This window comes from Oryctolagus cuniculus, chromosome 8, assembly GCF_051225735.1.
Source record: "Oryctolagus cuniculus isolate XC-2025 breed Fujian yellow rabbit chromosome 8, ASM5122573v1, whole genome shotgun sequence".
Lineage (NCBI taxonomy): Eukaryota > Metazoa > Chordata > Mammalia > Lagomorpha > Leporidae > Oryctolagus > Oryctolagus cuniculus.
In genome coordinates this window covers 37887120-37902001 of record NC_142874.1, presented here as the reverse complement: position 1 = coordinate 37902001, position 14882 = coordinate 37887120, and the positions used below count along the sequence as shown (strand labels likewise).

Sequence of the window (14882 nt, the reverse complement as noted above, 5' to 3'; positions counted from 1 at the left end):
TTTCATCTTCTGGTCAACCTGCCACATACCTACAATAGTCAGGGCTGAACCAGGCCAAATCCTGAATACCAGAATTAATCGTGGGTCTCCCGTGTGAGTGGCAGGAACTCAAGTACTTGAGCATTCTGGAAATGGAGCCAGGCCATCTGAAACGGGATGTGGACATCGCAAGCTGTGCCTTAACCAATGCAACAAACCGACGACCCTCTTTATTCTACTTTTTTATTCCATGACTGTAGCTTAGAAGATGCTCAGCTTGTTACCCAAAAGAATTCTGCTGATTTTTATTTGCACGTACTGATAGAAAATAAATCATCCTTGTATCTTTAAATATAGGAAGCAACTATTTCTTGTAATCTGCACTGGCGTAATGGAGTAATGACTCTGGGGTGGGAACATTTCTGTGACATCGTCACCGACGTGTACTCAATGAGTTATGGATCAATCCTAGTCATTTGCACATTCCAAAGCCCATCCCTAGCTGGTGTGTTCAGTTTTCCGAAAATGAAAGACTTTTGGGAATCTGCTTGCTGAGTTTCTTACTCCTGTTCTTGGCTGCGACTTGCTATTGGCTCAGTCAGTAGGAGGCTTCTGTTTGTTACTCAGCTGACAGCCACACCTTCAGGGAGACAGGTTTTGTTTAAACACCTCTGTGGTTTTCATGGAATATTGAAAATGTTCCTGTAATTGGTCAAGGCAGGGGGAAGGACTCCACTAATGCTTAACTTGTGGGTCCATTAGGTTGCAAAATTACATGTTCACGCAATACATAACACCGTGGGTCAAGGTGACCTGGCTGTTGCCCTCCAAATACTCGCTTTGCCGTTTTATGTTCCTGTCTGTTTTCTCAACGCTGATCTTTTATCTGTGTGCAATAGAACATTTGGGAGAAATTTACCTTCCATCCAATGACTTACAACACAAATATTGATTTGTGAATATATTGGTAACATTGAGGACTATTCTAACAGATGGTTATAAGTAGTGTGCTTATGGAACCTTCTAAAAAAAGAAAAGCTAAACAAAACAAAATTAAATTAAAAACAAAATCAAAGATGTAATATTTTAAAAAGTCAAACATTAGAATGGCACAAATCATGGGGAATAATTTAATGTGAATGGTTAAGACATTTTTTCATGTAGATTTTACACAATGCACTGAGATAATGTCTCTCCAAATTCATGTTTCTTTCATTCATGGTAGAATGGATGAATCATATTGTTACTCCCCTTTGTAGGGCCCCATTGTGGAGGAGGGACCCCGATATAGGTCCTTCGTCTATTAGTTGTCATGAACCCAGGAATGACACTGAAGCTGAGCAACAGTAGCACAAACTTTATCTAGTGGCCAAAGAGTGGAGAAGCGAGAGCCTGGCTTGTGGCTCAGTTTATCAGTCCACTGGGGACTGATGAGCCACAAAGTGGGGTAACAGGAGTGAGAAGGAGGAATATGCTCACGAGTGGGAAGAGAACTCGTGTTTTTCTGGGAAAGGGACAGCGTAATTCTCAGAATCTAAGAGCCACCTTCTTTTCATGCTTTTTTTTTTTTTTTTTTTTTTTTTTTTGGACAGGCAGAGTGGACAGTGAGAGAGAGAGACAGAGAGAAAGGTCTTCCTTTTGCCGTTGGTTCACCCTCCAATGGCTGCCCGCGGCCGGCGCACCACGCTGATCCAAAGGCAGGAGCCAGGTGCTTATCCTGGTCTCCCATGGGGTGCAGGGCCCAAGGACCTGGGCCATCCTCCACTGCACTCCCAGGCCACAGCAGAGAGCTGGCCTGGAAAAGGGGCAACCGGGACAGAATCCGGCGCCCTGACCAGGACTAGAACCCAGTGTGCCGGTGCCGCAAGGCAGAGGATTAGCCTAGTGAGCCATGGCGCCGGCCTTTTTCATGCATTTTTTTTAAAGATTTTATTTATTTATTTATTTGAGAGGCAGAGTTACAGCCAGAGAAAGGGAGAGACAGAGAGAAAGGTCTTCCATCCACTGGTTCATTCCCCACATGGCTGCAATGGACAGAGCAGGGCCAATCTGAAGCCAGGAACCAGGAGCTTCTTCTGGGCCTCCCACGTGAATGTGGGGGCCTAACCACGTGGGCCATCCTCCAGTGCTTTCCCGGGCCAAAAGCAGAGAGCTGGATCAGAAGAGGAGCAGCCAGGACATGACCTGTTGCCCATGGGATACTGGTGCTGCTAACAGAGGCTTAGCCTGCTACACCGCAGCACCAGCTCCCTTTTCTTGCCTTTTTGTTCTCTTTGGTTGTTCTCATGGTGATGTTAACTGCCATGGTGCCTGTGGTGTGCAAATTAGATTATAATGAAGTTTGAGGTTTTGTGAAGGCCACTCAGGTATCCTTACTGGGGCTAGCTGGCTGTGGGCAGTTAGCCTGAGAGGCAACTTCTAACGACAAGGCATCCTATTCTCAAAGAGAGATAATGTTAATGTGGGGTAGACACTTAAAAAGGCATTTCCCTGTATAAGCATCATAACCATGCAACATCCCAGCCGTGGGAAGGGTCCGCTGATGAGGAGGTTCATGGCCATAACTTTAGAGAGAATCTGGTTAAGAGTGACTTATGGGAGCTTTTTTTCCGCTCTAGCTGCATCTTGCTGCAGACATCCAGTAAATAAATGAGACTGAGCCATGGTGGAGTTCTGGCCGCAGGATTAGAGTGAGAAGAACAGCTAACGCACAGGAAAGAGCGTAAGTACTAGTCAGTGCAGTTCAGCAGGGTGAGAGTGATCAGAGGACGTGGAGGGGCTGAGGGAGAGAAAAATCAGCTCAGTGCCTTTAGGATCTCAGAAAGGCTGACGAGGTCAGGATTGCAGAAGTGTGCTATGGGGTGGGGGGCGCTGTGGCGCAGTGGGTTAGCACCCTGGCCTGAAGCACCGGCATCCCAGATGACGCCGGTTCAAGACCCGGCTGTTCTACTTCCGATCCAGCTCTCTGCTGTGGCCTGGGAAAGCAGCAGAAGAAGGCCCAAGTCCTTGGGCCCCTGCGCCCATTTGGGAGACCCAAAAGAAGCTCCTGGCTCCTGGCTTCTGGCTTCAGATCGGCACAGCTTGGGCCTCTACACCTGCATGGGAGACCAGGAGGAGGCACCTGGCTCCTGGCTTCAGATCGACGCAGTGCCTGCCATGGGGGCCAATTGGGGAGTGAACCAGCAGATGGAAGACCTCTCTCTCTGCCTCTCCTCTCTCTGTGTAACTCTGACTTTCAAGTAAAATAAATAAATCTTTAAAACAAATAAAGAGAAGGGGTGGGCATAAATTGCGTGCAGGAAATTGAAATTATGGAAGTTAACAGTTACTTTTGAAGGCTCTGGCCTGGTGTTGTTCAATGCAAATATAGTATGAGGAACATGGAATTTTAGATTTTCTTAGAGCGTTTAAAAAGGTAGCCATAAAATTAATTTTAATAATATATTTTGCTAATCAAATAAAGAAAAATAAGATTTTGTGGTAGCACGTTAGAAATTGGTCTATGTATGAGAGAGGGGCCTTTGGAAAACACAGCAGAAGCACACCTCGGAAGCATCCCAGTATTTCACACCAGAGTCATGACCATACCCCAATAACTTTACAGGTAGTCACACCTTCCTCCCAAGGAAGGCACCCTGTGGAAATCTCCCCTTCTTGGCACCAGGTGCACTATCAAGTTTGATAACATCAGACAATAAAGCTTTGGGAACAAACCTTTGTCCAAGAGAAACAGCTGGAGGGTAAGGAGAAACAAAGAATTGGACCCCACTCCCTTATAAGCTCCAGTTGGAACAGACTGTGTTCTCAGCCCCTCCTGAGATGCTCATCCTGTCTGACAGGTGTATTCTCTTCATCCACCTCTGGGACTTGACTTATCCCAGTCTGACTACTGGGCATGCTCCCTGAGATTCTGCCTGGAGACATGCCCAACAATTCCAATGGATGCCCGACCCCAGTCAACTTTGCTACCTTGCTTGCCACTCCTCTGTCCCATGTCTGAATTCCTTCTTGTGTGAAGACAAAACCCTATTTCATCTGCCTCCGCTAACAATTCCAGCTGATAATTAATGAGAGAATTGTTAAGGATATGTCTTCAATTGTTTTTTCAGTGTTGGTCTTCAAAACCTAGGGTATGCTTTGCACTCACGCCTCAGTCTGGAGGTCCCCATGGCTAGCAGCTACGGCAGTAGCTGGCCAAGTAGCTGGAATTCAAGATCCTCAGTGAAGGAGGGGATATCAGGTAGCAGAAGGCCCAGCGATTGAAAAGTGGAAGAGGTTAATGCAAGAGTAGGGAGACAATAGTGACAAGGAGGAGTGATGCGGGTTGTAGGGAGAAAGGTAGGAGAATGGTCTGAAAACAACAGTAAGAAATGACTCGCACTTCTAATTCCCCTCCAGGTCCCATGGTGCAAGGGCTGGCGGGAGCAGAACAGCCTTTACATGAGAGTCCTGGGAAAATCAGCATCAGTAGGAGAGGTTTTCCATAGAAAGAAAAACCAGTTCATTAAGCCTACTTCTGTGTTTATAGCTCTCAGGAATGCACTGATGAACCGTGTGATAAAAACTGTCAAGTGTGTCTTTACACTTTTCAGAAGACACGAAGAAGACTTGATTTAAAATTCTTTTTAAAGCAATTGTTTTTCTAGGCACAGAAAAATTTGAGGAAGATATGAATCAAGTTAATGGTTCATTACACCCTGGAGGTGAAAGCCTAGTACTGCTTATTTTTTAAGAGGTGTGCTTTTGTGGAGCTATTTTGTTACAGGATGTACTTTTGTGATTTAATAAGGAGAAATTCAACACTAGTTCTTCCTTGAGGTCTTTCAAGTTGATCAAACCTCTCTCCTGAAGAAAACACCAGGCTTTCTGAAGACTAGCTGACACCAAGATTGTTTCTTACATGTGTGTGTGTGTGTGTGTGTATAATACCTAGTCAGATAATAAATGTAAAGGAAAGCCAGAACCACAAAATATTCAGTAACAATTCTCAGTGTTCACCATATACAAAGCTAACACCAGCCTTCACCAGGAGGTCCAGATCCTGCTCTTCAGATGCAGAAGCAAAGCCAGTATTTCCCAGATGCATTTTATAGAGGGATCCCCTCTGAAGTCATAGGTGTCACATGCCACCGTGGGCTGATGGTGTAAAAGAAAGATTTCAGCCATGCCTTGAATAATTGGTACATTGCTGGAAGGCTATCCATGTTATTTTGCACCATGTGAAGACATCTTATGAAGTTGGTTTATTATTTGTTGCAATAACTGAGACCACACACAATGACCTCTGTAGATAGGACAAGAACTCCTACTTCTCCAGTGAAAACTGTAGCCCCACTTTTACCTCCTCCTACAATATCCATCATTAATTTTGTTATGTCATCTTGATGCTTCCTGTGTTTAGTTTATTTTACCATGTTTACACAGGCAAAGGAAAGTTCACAGGTGAGACATCAAGATTCTGCCATGAAGGAGTCAGAGTTTAGGCTTTTCAGTAAAGGACTTCCCAAAGTGTGTTCTATAGTACACAAGTTTTCATACATTTTTTGATACATTTCTTTGAATTTTTAAATGAAAGTCACTTAAGTTTGAGATTCACTATCCACTTTGGCAGTTTGAAAAGTTTCTCAGAAGCATTACAAGTGCTAAGCTCATTTGTGTATGGCCAGTGTTTGACGACAGAAATCTGTATATTTTGGGCGAGGGTATTATTTTTTAATTTTTAATCAGTTTTAACAGATTCAATATAGTTCCTAGATAGAATGTTTCCTTCTTTCTGCAGTCCTGCTTCTCCCTGTCTCCCTTCTACGCTTTTCTTTCTTTCCCTTTTTAGTTTTTGAGATAACATAGAAATCTTTATTTCTACAAATCCTATTAAAGAGGGGGAGCCTTCTGTTTCGGACTACTCTCTAAAACAATAAATTGAAACTGTTACATAGTAATAAAGTGTAGGCAATTCAAGTACACCATAATCCTCAATAGAACATCACAGATTGAGATTAGTGTTTGATTTACCCATATTCTAGGTAATTTTTTCATTATAATAAAGGAATTTTTCCTTTGTCTACTCCACAGGACAATTTCCATAAAATTGGTTATTTTCTATTTTAATGGGAGTGTAATTCATATACCTGCTTGTGGGCAAATTTTTACCAATGTCGAACAAATGCCTATCTCATGGCTTGCATTGTAATAATCTTTGTCTTGGCTTAATTATATTTTCCTACATTAATTTTCTTTTGCCTTGTGTTCCTTACATGCCTGTTTTTATCTGCATTTTTTCCATATTCTCTCCTTTTTTTTTTTTACATTTGGAGCAAGAAGGGCGTAAACAAATAATCAGCAACTCTATTTTGACATACTACCAGCATATATTTACTTTAATGAATCCAGTGTTCTTTTATAGAAGAAGTGTGACATTGGAGAATGAGCATTATATTCTTGGGGCCAGGAGACTTTAAATGGCTTTGTCTCAATTCTATCTCCAACCAGCTGATGCATTTAGGCAATATTTTGAGAATTTTCTGGGGCTTCATTTACTATCTATGAAATAAATTTGTTAGAAATAGATTTTGGCTGGAGGCACCGATGTAACTTCCACTACCAGCTGGAAAGAAAGAGGAGTGAGGCAGGGCTAGCTTTGCTCAGGCATGGGGTGGAAACTAGCCTGGATGGTTTCTGAAATGGAATGAGGACCTGGACATAAATTTAAATCAGCACATTCATTCTGTTCACTAGACTCTTCTGAAACTAGGTCACAATGGGTTAAAAAGTCGCATGTTGAAAATAAACCTTTTATTCTCACTAAAAAACAATATTTCTACATTTTTAGTTTCAGAATTGTAGCTGACTGCGTTGTGCAGGTGTATTGTGAGAATGTCTCACTGTAACAGGCTACAGCTAACGAAAAGCTTTCCTCTGACCCGCCCTTCCTTCAGGATGCTGCTTAACACTTGTGCATAACAAGGTATCTACAAGGGCTCTTCAGAAAGTTCATGGAAACTGGAAATAAAAGATGAGTTTATTTGATGCAAAATTGTTTGAAATCTCTGAATAGTGTTGTCACATTTTCATAATTTTTGAAGATTTCCTGTTCTTGTGTTTATATTCATGTCATGACGAGTACATCTGTAACTGTTGTAGACTAATGACAAAAGAACACAGATGAACTTAACAGATATGTGACTTCACACCAAGCAAAGGCTGGATGTCATCTCCATGTTCTCCTGAAGCAGATGGTTTTCAAGTGGACGAGTACACGGAAGAACTGGGAGAGTTGATGCGTGATACACTCATAGCATTAAAGTTCAACACAATCCGGGAAAACCTCTGTTGCAACAAGTATAAACAGTCACACCAGATGGGAGAGGGCATTGTCATTGTGGCACAGTGGGTTAAGCTGCCACCTGTGACATTGGCATTGCATATCAGAGTGCCAGTTCAAGTCCCTGCTGCTCTGCTCCCAAACCAGTTCCTCGCTGAGGAACCTGGGGAAGCAGAGAATAATGACCCGGGTATGTAGACCCCTGCCAGCCGCATGAAGACCCACATGGAGTTCCAGGCTCCTGACTTCAGGCTGGCCATCTGGGGAGTGAACCAGTCATTGGGAGATTTCTCTCTCTCTCTCTTTCTCTGTTCCCTCTCTCTCTCACCCTGTTTTTCAAATAAATAAAATAAATCTTAAACACACACATGCACACACACACACAAACCACAGTCACACTGGGGCTGGCCTCACCATTTCAGAACATTAGACTGTGAATTTAAATGTATTGACTATACAGTTTTATTTGTATATTTTTATAAAGTTGCTAGTGAAATCAAGTTCTGAACATGTTGCAGTTGTCCTTAGATGCGAGCGTTTCTTCCGGATCTGTGCCTGGCTGACTCCTCCACATCATTTGGGCTCAGTTTGTGTCTCCCTCTCAGAGGGACTTTTCCTTGTCATCCTCACTCCTTATTATTGTCTTAAAACTCTTTTATTTTACTCATGGCCATAATTTTATTCTAAAATCACCATTTTATTTTCATCTGTTCTAATTTGTATTGTAATTGCCCTCTTCTTCAGGGTCTTAGCTTCATAAATGAATGGATTTTTTTTGTTCTGCTCATCATTTTTACTGTAGGATCCAGAACACTGCTTGTTGCCCAGTCTGCATATTCAATATACTGAGTGAATGGATGCTGTTAGTGCACATTTAAATAGACTTACAGTTGGTGTAACACAGATCAACAAGAGATTATTTGTAGTTTGGTACATTATTTTAAAGGACCCCATTTTTAGATAGATGATGGGCTTTTCTAACACACTGTATTTAAAATACTTAAGAATATATAAAATAAATAATATGTACCAACCATTTCACTTGTTACTATATGAGAGATATGAATGTTTAGATGACATACTGATATTTTATCCTATTAATCTTGGGTGTTTTTTCTCCAATTTGGCTGTTTCAAGAGTTGCAAGCTTTTTTTTTTTTTTTTTTTGACAAGCTTTAAAGCAAATTCAGAGCCTGTAAGCTTACTCTTTCAAGATGTCTCACTTTCTGTAGACATTAGTACATTTGCCATATGGGTCTGATTCTGCACATTGCAATTCTGTCCATGTGATAAAACAACATTTGAAATTAAATTAATCAGTAATTGCTATAAAATTAATTTATTTATTGCAGGAGATAAAGGTATTCCTAGTTTATAGCGGTGCAAAAACATGAGTATTTATTGTTGATAAAGAAGATAAGCCAAACATGTATGATATTAAAGTCTAAAAATTGTAATTATAATGTAGCCTTATAATAAAAGAGCAAAGAGTAGAAGAAAGAGCAAAGACTTTGGAGTGAAAGTCCTTAGTTTATATTCTGTATGGTCAATGGCCAGCACACACAATCTTGGTAAAGCCACTTCTAAGAGAGCTACATGCATAAGCACGTGGACCCTCCCTAGCACAACATCGGACATGTTGTATGCATTTCAAAATCATACTTCTTTTCTCATTGTTAAATATTCTTAACTCATTTGTACAGATAAAACTATGAATATTGCTCAATTATTTGGGAGTGATAAATTTAATCTTGGGCTGAGAATTCAAAATGCACAGAAGTTAATCCTACCCAAACAATTTACTGACAAGGTGTTGAAAAGTTGTTGCCTTACTGACATGCCTGTGTGCATAGATACATGCTTAAATCAGAATAACCCATGACACACAATGATTCCTAATTTTACAGCAAAGGTCCCTGATCTTCTTCATGGTTTACCCATGTTGATTCCTTCTCACATTCCAGACATTAGGGAAGTTAAAAGAGTTTGATAAAAGTGGAATTAAAGGGCCGGCGCTGTGGCTCAATAGGCTAATCCTCCGCCTGCGGCACCAGCACCCTGGGTTCTAGTCCTGGTCGGGGTACCAGATTCTGTCCCGGTTGCTCCTCTTTCAGTCCAGCTCTCTGCTGTGGCCGGGAATACAGTGGAGGATGGCCCAAGTGCTTGGGTCTTGCACCCGCATGGGAGACCAGGAGAAGCACCTGGCTCCTGGCTTCGGATCAGTGCAGTGCGCTGGCAGGAGCGGCCATGGTGGGGTGAACCAACGGAAAAAGGAAGACCTTTCTCTCTGTCTCTCTCTCACTGTCCACTCTACCTGTCAAAAAAAAAAAAAAAAGTGGATTAAAGTATGTTTTATTTTGTTATAAAAATTTTGAAATGTATGCATAGCTTTTCATAATATATGTTTTTATGAGCTTTCAAAAGACCCATCATAAGCATGGACTTAAAAATTTACGTCAAAATAAATATCTTTTAATTCAATTTTCCATGAACAATTTGAACTACCCTCATACTATTGTAACCAGGTATAAAATAACATAAACATACAATTTTGACTAACAGAATTAAGGGAATTCAATGCAAAGAACAATTACTCTGTTCTTCGAGATGAGATTCCAAGCAGGTGATGTGGGGCAGGCAGCTCGCATAGAGCATCTTGTTGACACTGCAGGGCTGGACCGCTGGCCTCCCTCTTGCGTATGTCCTAAGGTGCACATTGCCTTGTTCCTTGCCTCAACTTCTTGTTCAGACAACCAGTGCGAGACAACCCGGTCAGGCTAGGTCTACTCTCACCAGCTGTGGACTTCAAGGATCACCATGACACGATAGAGAAGGAAGGTGTTGTCATCAATCTAGTGCTGAGTTTTAGGGCCTGGTCATCACAGTTACACCAGAGGCTTATGGCTCCTTCATTATTTCAGCAGACCAGCTCATCCTCTGTGTAACCTCCTTAAAAGCCCCAAAGCACCATTATTCAGAAAGGCAGTAGTTCTTGAGATGTAGATGTCTGCTACCTCTTCATCGGCTGAAAGATAAAATTTCTGTTTCCCTCACCCTCAAACTGAGCCATTATTAATATGCTACTTCTTTTTTATTACTATGCTACTTTCTCTGTGGGATAACAAATCATTTGAATTCACCTTTGACAGATTGAAACAAGGGGGATAGAAAGATGAGATTCAATTTTGTTGAGCAATACTCGTGTTCTTATTTGCCTGAATATGTTGGGTGCAGAAAGTTCAAAGAGAAGTAACACACAGTGGTAACTCAGAAGAAATATAAGCCAGAGAGAAAGTCAGGCATAAAACCTAAAAATGTGAACGTGAGGTAAGTACAAAGAACTTAAAGAAGAACAAAGTTTGTTGAGCACTGAGGAGGATGAAATCGCTCTTCCTGAGGATATCATGGAAAGTATCCAGCAGCAACACTTTTGAGATACGTGAAAGAGAATGAAGAAAAGTCCAGTAGGTAGAGGCATATGGAGATAGCTCCCATATTCTGAACTTATTGCCAGGATTTAGGTGCAAACCAAGGGGGAACGAGATCTGAAATTACACAATCTGTTTCAAAATACAAAATCATGGATTCTCTGCATGTAATAAATTACATAGTTTTGTTAGCTATCTAAACAGAAAAGTTTATCATAGTAGCATCAGAATATGCCTTTCCCATTTTCAAATAAAAGACTTACCTGAGTGGTTTACAAACTTTCCTTACTTACTAGAGTCTGTAGTGTTTTTAGTGTTAAGTATTTAGTATGACTTTAATAATGATGAGATGAACCAAATAAAATTGCTGATATTTGTAGGCAGCCTTTGGACAAATCAAGGCCAGTCTTGGCTTGTGGAGTTCTTGAGATAAGAAAGTCACATACTCCCATCCTGAAGGAGGATGACATCCTGAAGGAGGATGATAACCAAGAACGCTCTGTTAAAATTATCTGGGCCACTGGAGGCCCCGATAAGTTGCTTATGTATGTGTTATCTTTTGTGCTTCTTTGTGTTGGCTATGTATAAATACCACTGAGACGTTGGAATGAAGGAGCCTTGATCTGCCTTGTTGTCTTGGCTCCATTCTCTGCGATCTCTTGTCCCTCTTTTCAGTCCCTCTCCCTCCTTTAGGTTCCGTTCAACTGGTGCGGCTGGCCCGCACAATATTCAACTATTCTAACCAATAAAACATTAATTTCATCTGATTCTAACTGCATTTTATAGCAATCGTACCTAAACTTATACATCATTTTCTTGTCTTCATGTAGTGAAGTTGAGCCCCTAAATAGTGCCTTTAGTGCTACCATCAGGCCCCAGTCTCCTAGTCTTTCTACTTTAGCTTAAGATGCTGAATTCAGGTAATGGAATAGCTGGGCCTACAATGTTGTAGTCATGTAACACCTTGATGGCTGGGATTGTCTTGAAGGGCTTCATGTAGAGAAACTCCAGGTCTGGGCAGGAGGGTTCCAGGCTCAGGGCAGAAAGCTCTGTAGTGACCAACCAGGAACTCTGTCATGAGTAACCGAGCAGGTAACCACTGTGATTCCAACCAGCCCTTCTCATCTGGCTGGAGGCCAACATGCAGCTTGACTCCCCCCACCCCAACCCCCTTCTGCTTCCTCCTAGCCTCCTTTAAAACCCCAAAAACCCACACCCAGCAGGACAGCAGCAGTTCTTGACTCAGAAGCCTGCTGCCCCTTCATCTGTCAATAGCTTACAATTTCCATTCCTTTCCTCTCAAAACATCGTTTTTTCAGAACTGAGCTATTCATTACAGTACTTGATAATAAATGTGTTTCTTAGTACTTTAAAAAGTATATAAAACACTATGGCATTGTAAATTTTATTTTTATAAAATCATGCTACATTAATTATTTGAAACCACTTCTCATTTAAAAATAGTATATTGGAGGGTGAACCAACGGCAAAGGAAGACCTTTCTCTCTGTCTCTCTCACTGTCCACTCTGCCTGTCAAAAAAAAATAAATGAATAAAAATAAAAATAAAAATAGTATATTAATTTTAAAAATTCTATTAAATTATATACTGGAAGGTATAAAAGGTATAATTTTTTTAAAGATTTATTTATTTACTTGAAAGTCAGAGTTACACAGAGAGAGAGAGGCAGAGAGAGAGAAAGAGAGAGAGAGAGAGAGGGAGGTCTTCCAACCGATGGTTCACTCCCCAATTGACTGCAACAGCTGGGGCTGCGCCAATCCGAAGCCAGGAGCCAGGAGCCAGGAGCTTCCTCTGTGTCTCCCACGTGGATGCAGGGCCCCAAGGACTTGGGCCATCTTCTACTGCTTTCCCAGGCCACAGCAGAAAGCTGGACAGAAAATGGAGCAGCTGGGTCTCGAACCGGCATCCACATGGGATGCTGGTGCTTCAGGCCAGGACGTTAACCTGCTGCGCCACAGCACCAGCCCCTAAAAGGTAAAATTTATTGACAAATTTTACATAGTAATACATCATATTGAACTTGGGAAAAATGAGTGTTAGAAATTTATTAGTGTTTTAATAAAAATTACACTGTCAATAGCAAATAGAAGGAGTTTGCTACAATTTATATTGGAAATCTCAACGGAGTTATTTTTCTAATATCCATGGTTTTCAATACAAATGAAATTAAAAAGTTCATTTGTAGGCGTTTCTCACAAATACCACATTCTGAAGCCTAGGGTGAGAAAGATCCTCTGGGTTCCTCCTGGGAGACATGCCATTTCCCTGTTTACAAGGCTCCTTCCTCTCTTTTTTTTTATTTTTTTTAAATTTTTTTATTTTTATTTATTTTTTGACAGGTAGAGTGGACAGTGAGAGAGAGAGAGACAGAGAGAAAGGTCTTCCTTTGCCGTTGGTTCACCCTCCAATGGCCGCCACCGGCGCGCTGCGGCCTGTGCACCGCGCTGATACGATGGCAGGAGCCAGGTGCTTCTCCTGGTCTCCTATGGGGTGCAGGGCCCAAGCACTTGGGCCATCCTCCACTGCACTCCCGGGCCACAGCAGAGAGCTGGCCTGGAAGAGGGGTAACCAGGACAGAATCCGGCGCCCCGACCAGGACTAGAACCCGGTGTGCCGGTGGCGCCACAAGGCGGAGGATTAGCCTAGTGAGCTGCGGCGCCGGCCTCCTTCCTCTCTTTATGCCACATCTGGGAGTTTTTTCACCCTTAGGAAGCCCGTCATCCTAAAGCTACACAGAGAAAAGAAACAGTACTGTAAGTAACCCATGATTATCAGTGAAAGCTCCCATTCCTTGAAAACCAATGTCTTAAGAGTTTCTTTTCTGTTTTCCTTGGGTTTATCTCCAAGTAATGACTACTGAGCAAATGTTACTTGTTGACAGTTTTCCCTGGGTTTTATGATAACACTTTATTATTATTATTATTATTTAACTTTTATTAAGTAAATATAAATTTCCAAAGTACAGTTTATGGATTACAATGGCTTCCCCCCTATAACTTCCCTCCCACTCGCACCCCTCCCATGTGCCACTCCCTCTCCCCTTCCATTCACATCAAGATTCATTTTCAATTATCTTTATATACAGAAGATCGATTTAGTATATATTAAGTAAAGATTTCATCAGTTTGCACCCACACAGAAACACAAAGTGTAAAATACTGTTTCAGTACTAGTTATAGCATTACTTCACATTGGACAACACAATAAGGACAGATCCCACATGAGGAGTAAGTACACAGTGACTCCTGTTGTTGACTTAACAATTTGACACTCTCGTTTATGGCGTCAGTAATCTCCCTAGGCTCTAGTCATGAGTTGCCAAGGCTATGGAAGCCTTTTGAATTCGCCGACTTCGATCTTATTCCGACAGGGTCATAGTCAAAGTGGAAGTTCTCTCCTCCCTTCAGAGAAAGGTACCTCCTTTTTTGATGGCCCTGTTATGATAGCACTTTCATGTTGTTTAAACTTCTGGAAAACTTCACTAAACATCATCATTTTTGATATAGCAATAAAATTATTTTCAAGGTATTACAATCTTCAAATTTGCAATCCATTTTATTATCCTTATTTTGGAGAAGAAGTTGATATGTGCAGACATTAAATCAATTTTTCTCATATCAAAAGATGAGTAGTATGGCCAAGATCTGAGATGAACCTTTTGGTTCTAATTTCTTTCATAAATTCAACAAACATCGTGATTCTAGAGAGTGAGATAAATGGGTGATGCGGTTTCTACATGTATTTATGAATGAGTAGGAGAGGTATATTAACGACAGGGTAATGGAGCTTCTGTCCTGACCCAATAGCTCCTTAAAGCTATTGTATAGCCTGTAAGCAAAAAAATACCATTTTAAGGAAGACTGTTTTATTGCTGACATTTAAAATTGTTATTATTTAAAAATTCTCTATCAACACTATACCCCAAAGTGGATGGATGACTGCTCTGTCATTGATTTGCCACAGGTGAACAGCAAAGTAATGCCCACTTGAATTCCACTGCAATGTGTTGGAAGCTCACCTGTTGTTCATGACATAGGATTTGGATCAGAATATTTCCAATGATGAGACGAAAGAGCACTTTGAGCAAGCACCTGGTCTCTGAATTTCTTTCCTTAGACATATCCAGTTTTGTTT

At 41.3% G+C, this 14882-nt stretch overlaps 1 pseudogene; it reads right to left on the bottom strand.

Moving 5' to 3' along the window:
• The window catches only part of LOC138843473 (ATP-binding cassette sub-family E member 1-like), a 1090710-nt pseudogene that overhangs the window by 1009563 nt on the left and 66265 nt on the right, over positions 1-14882 (bottom strand).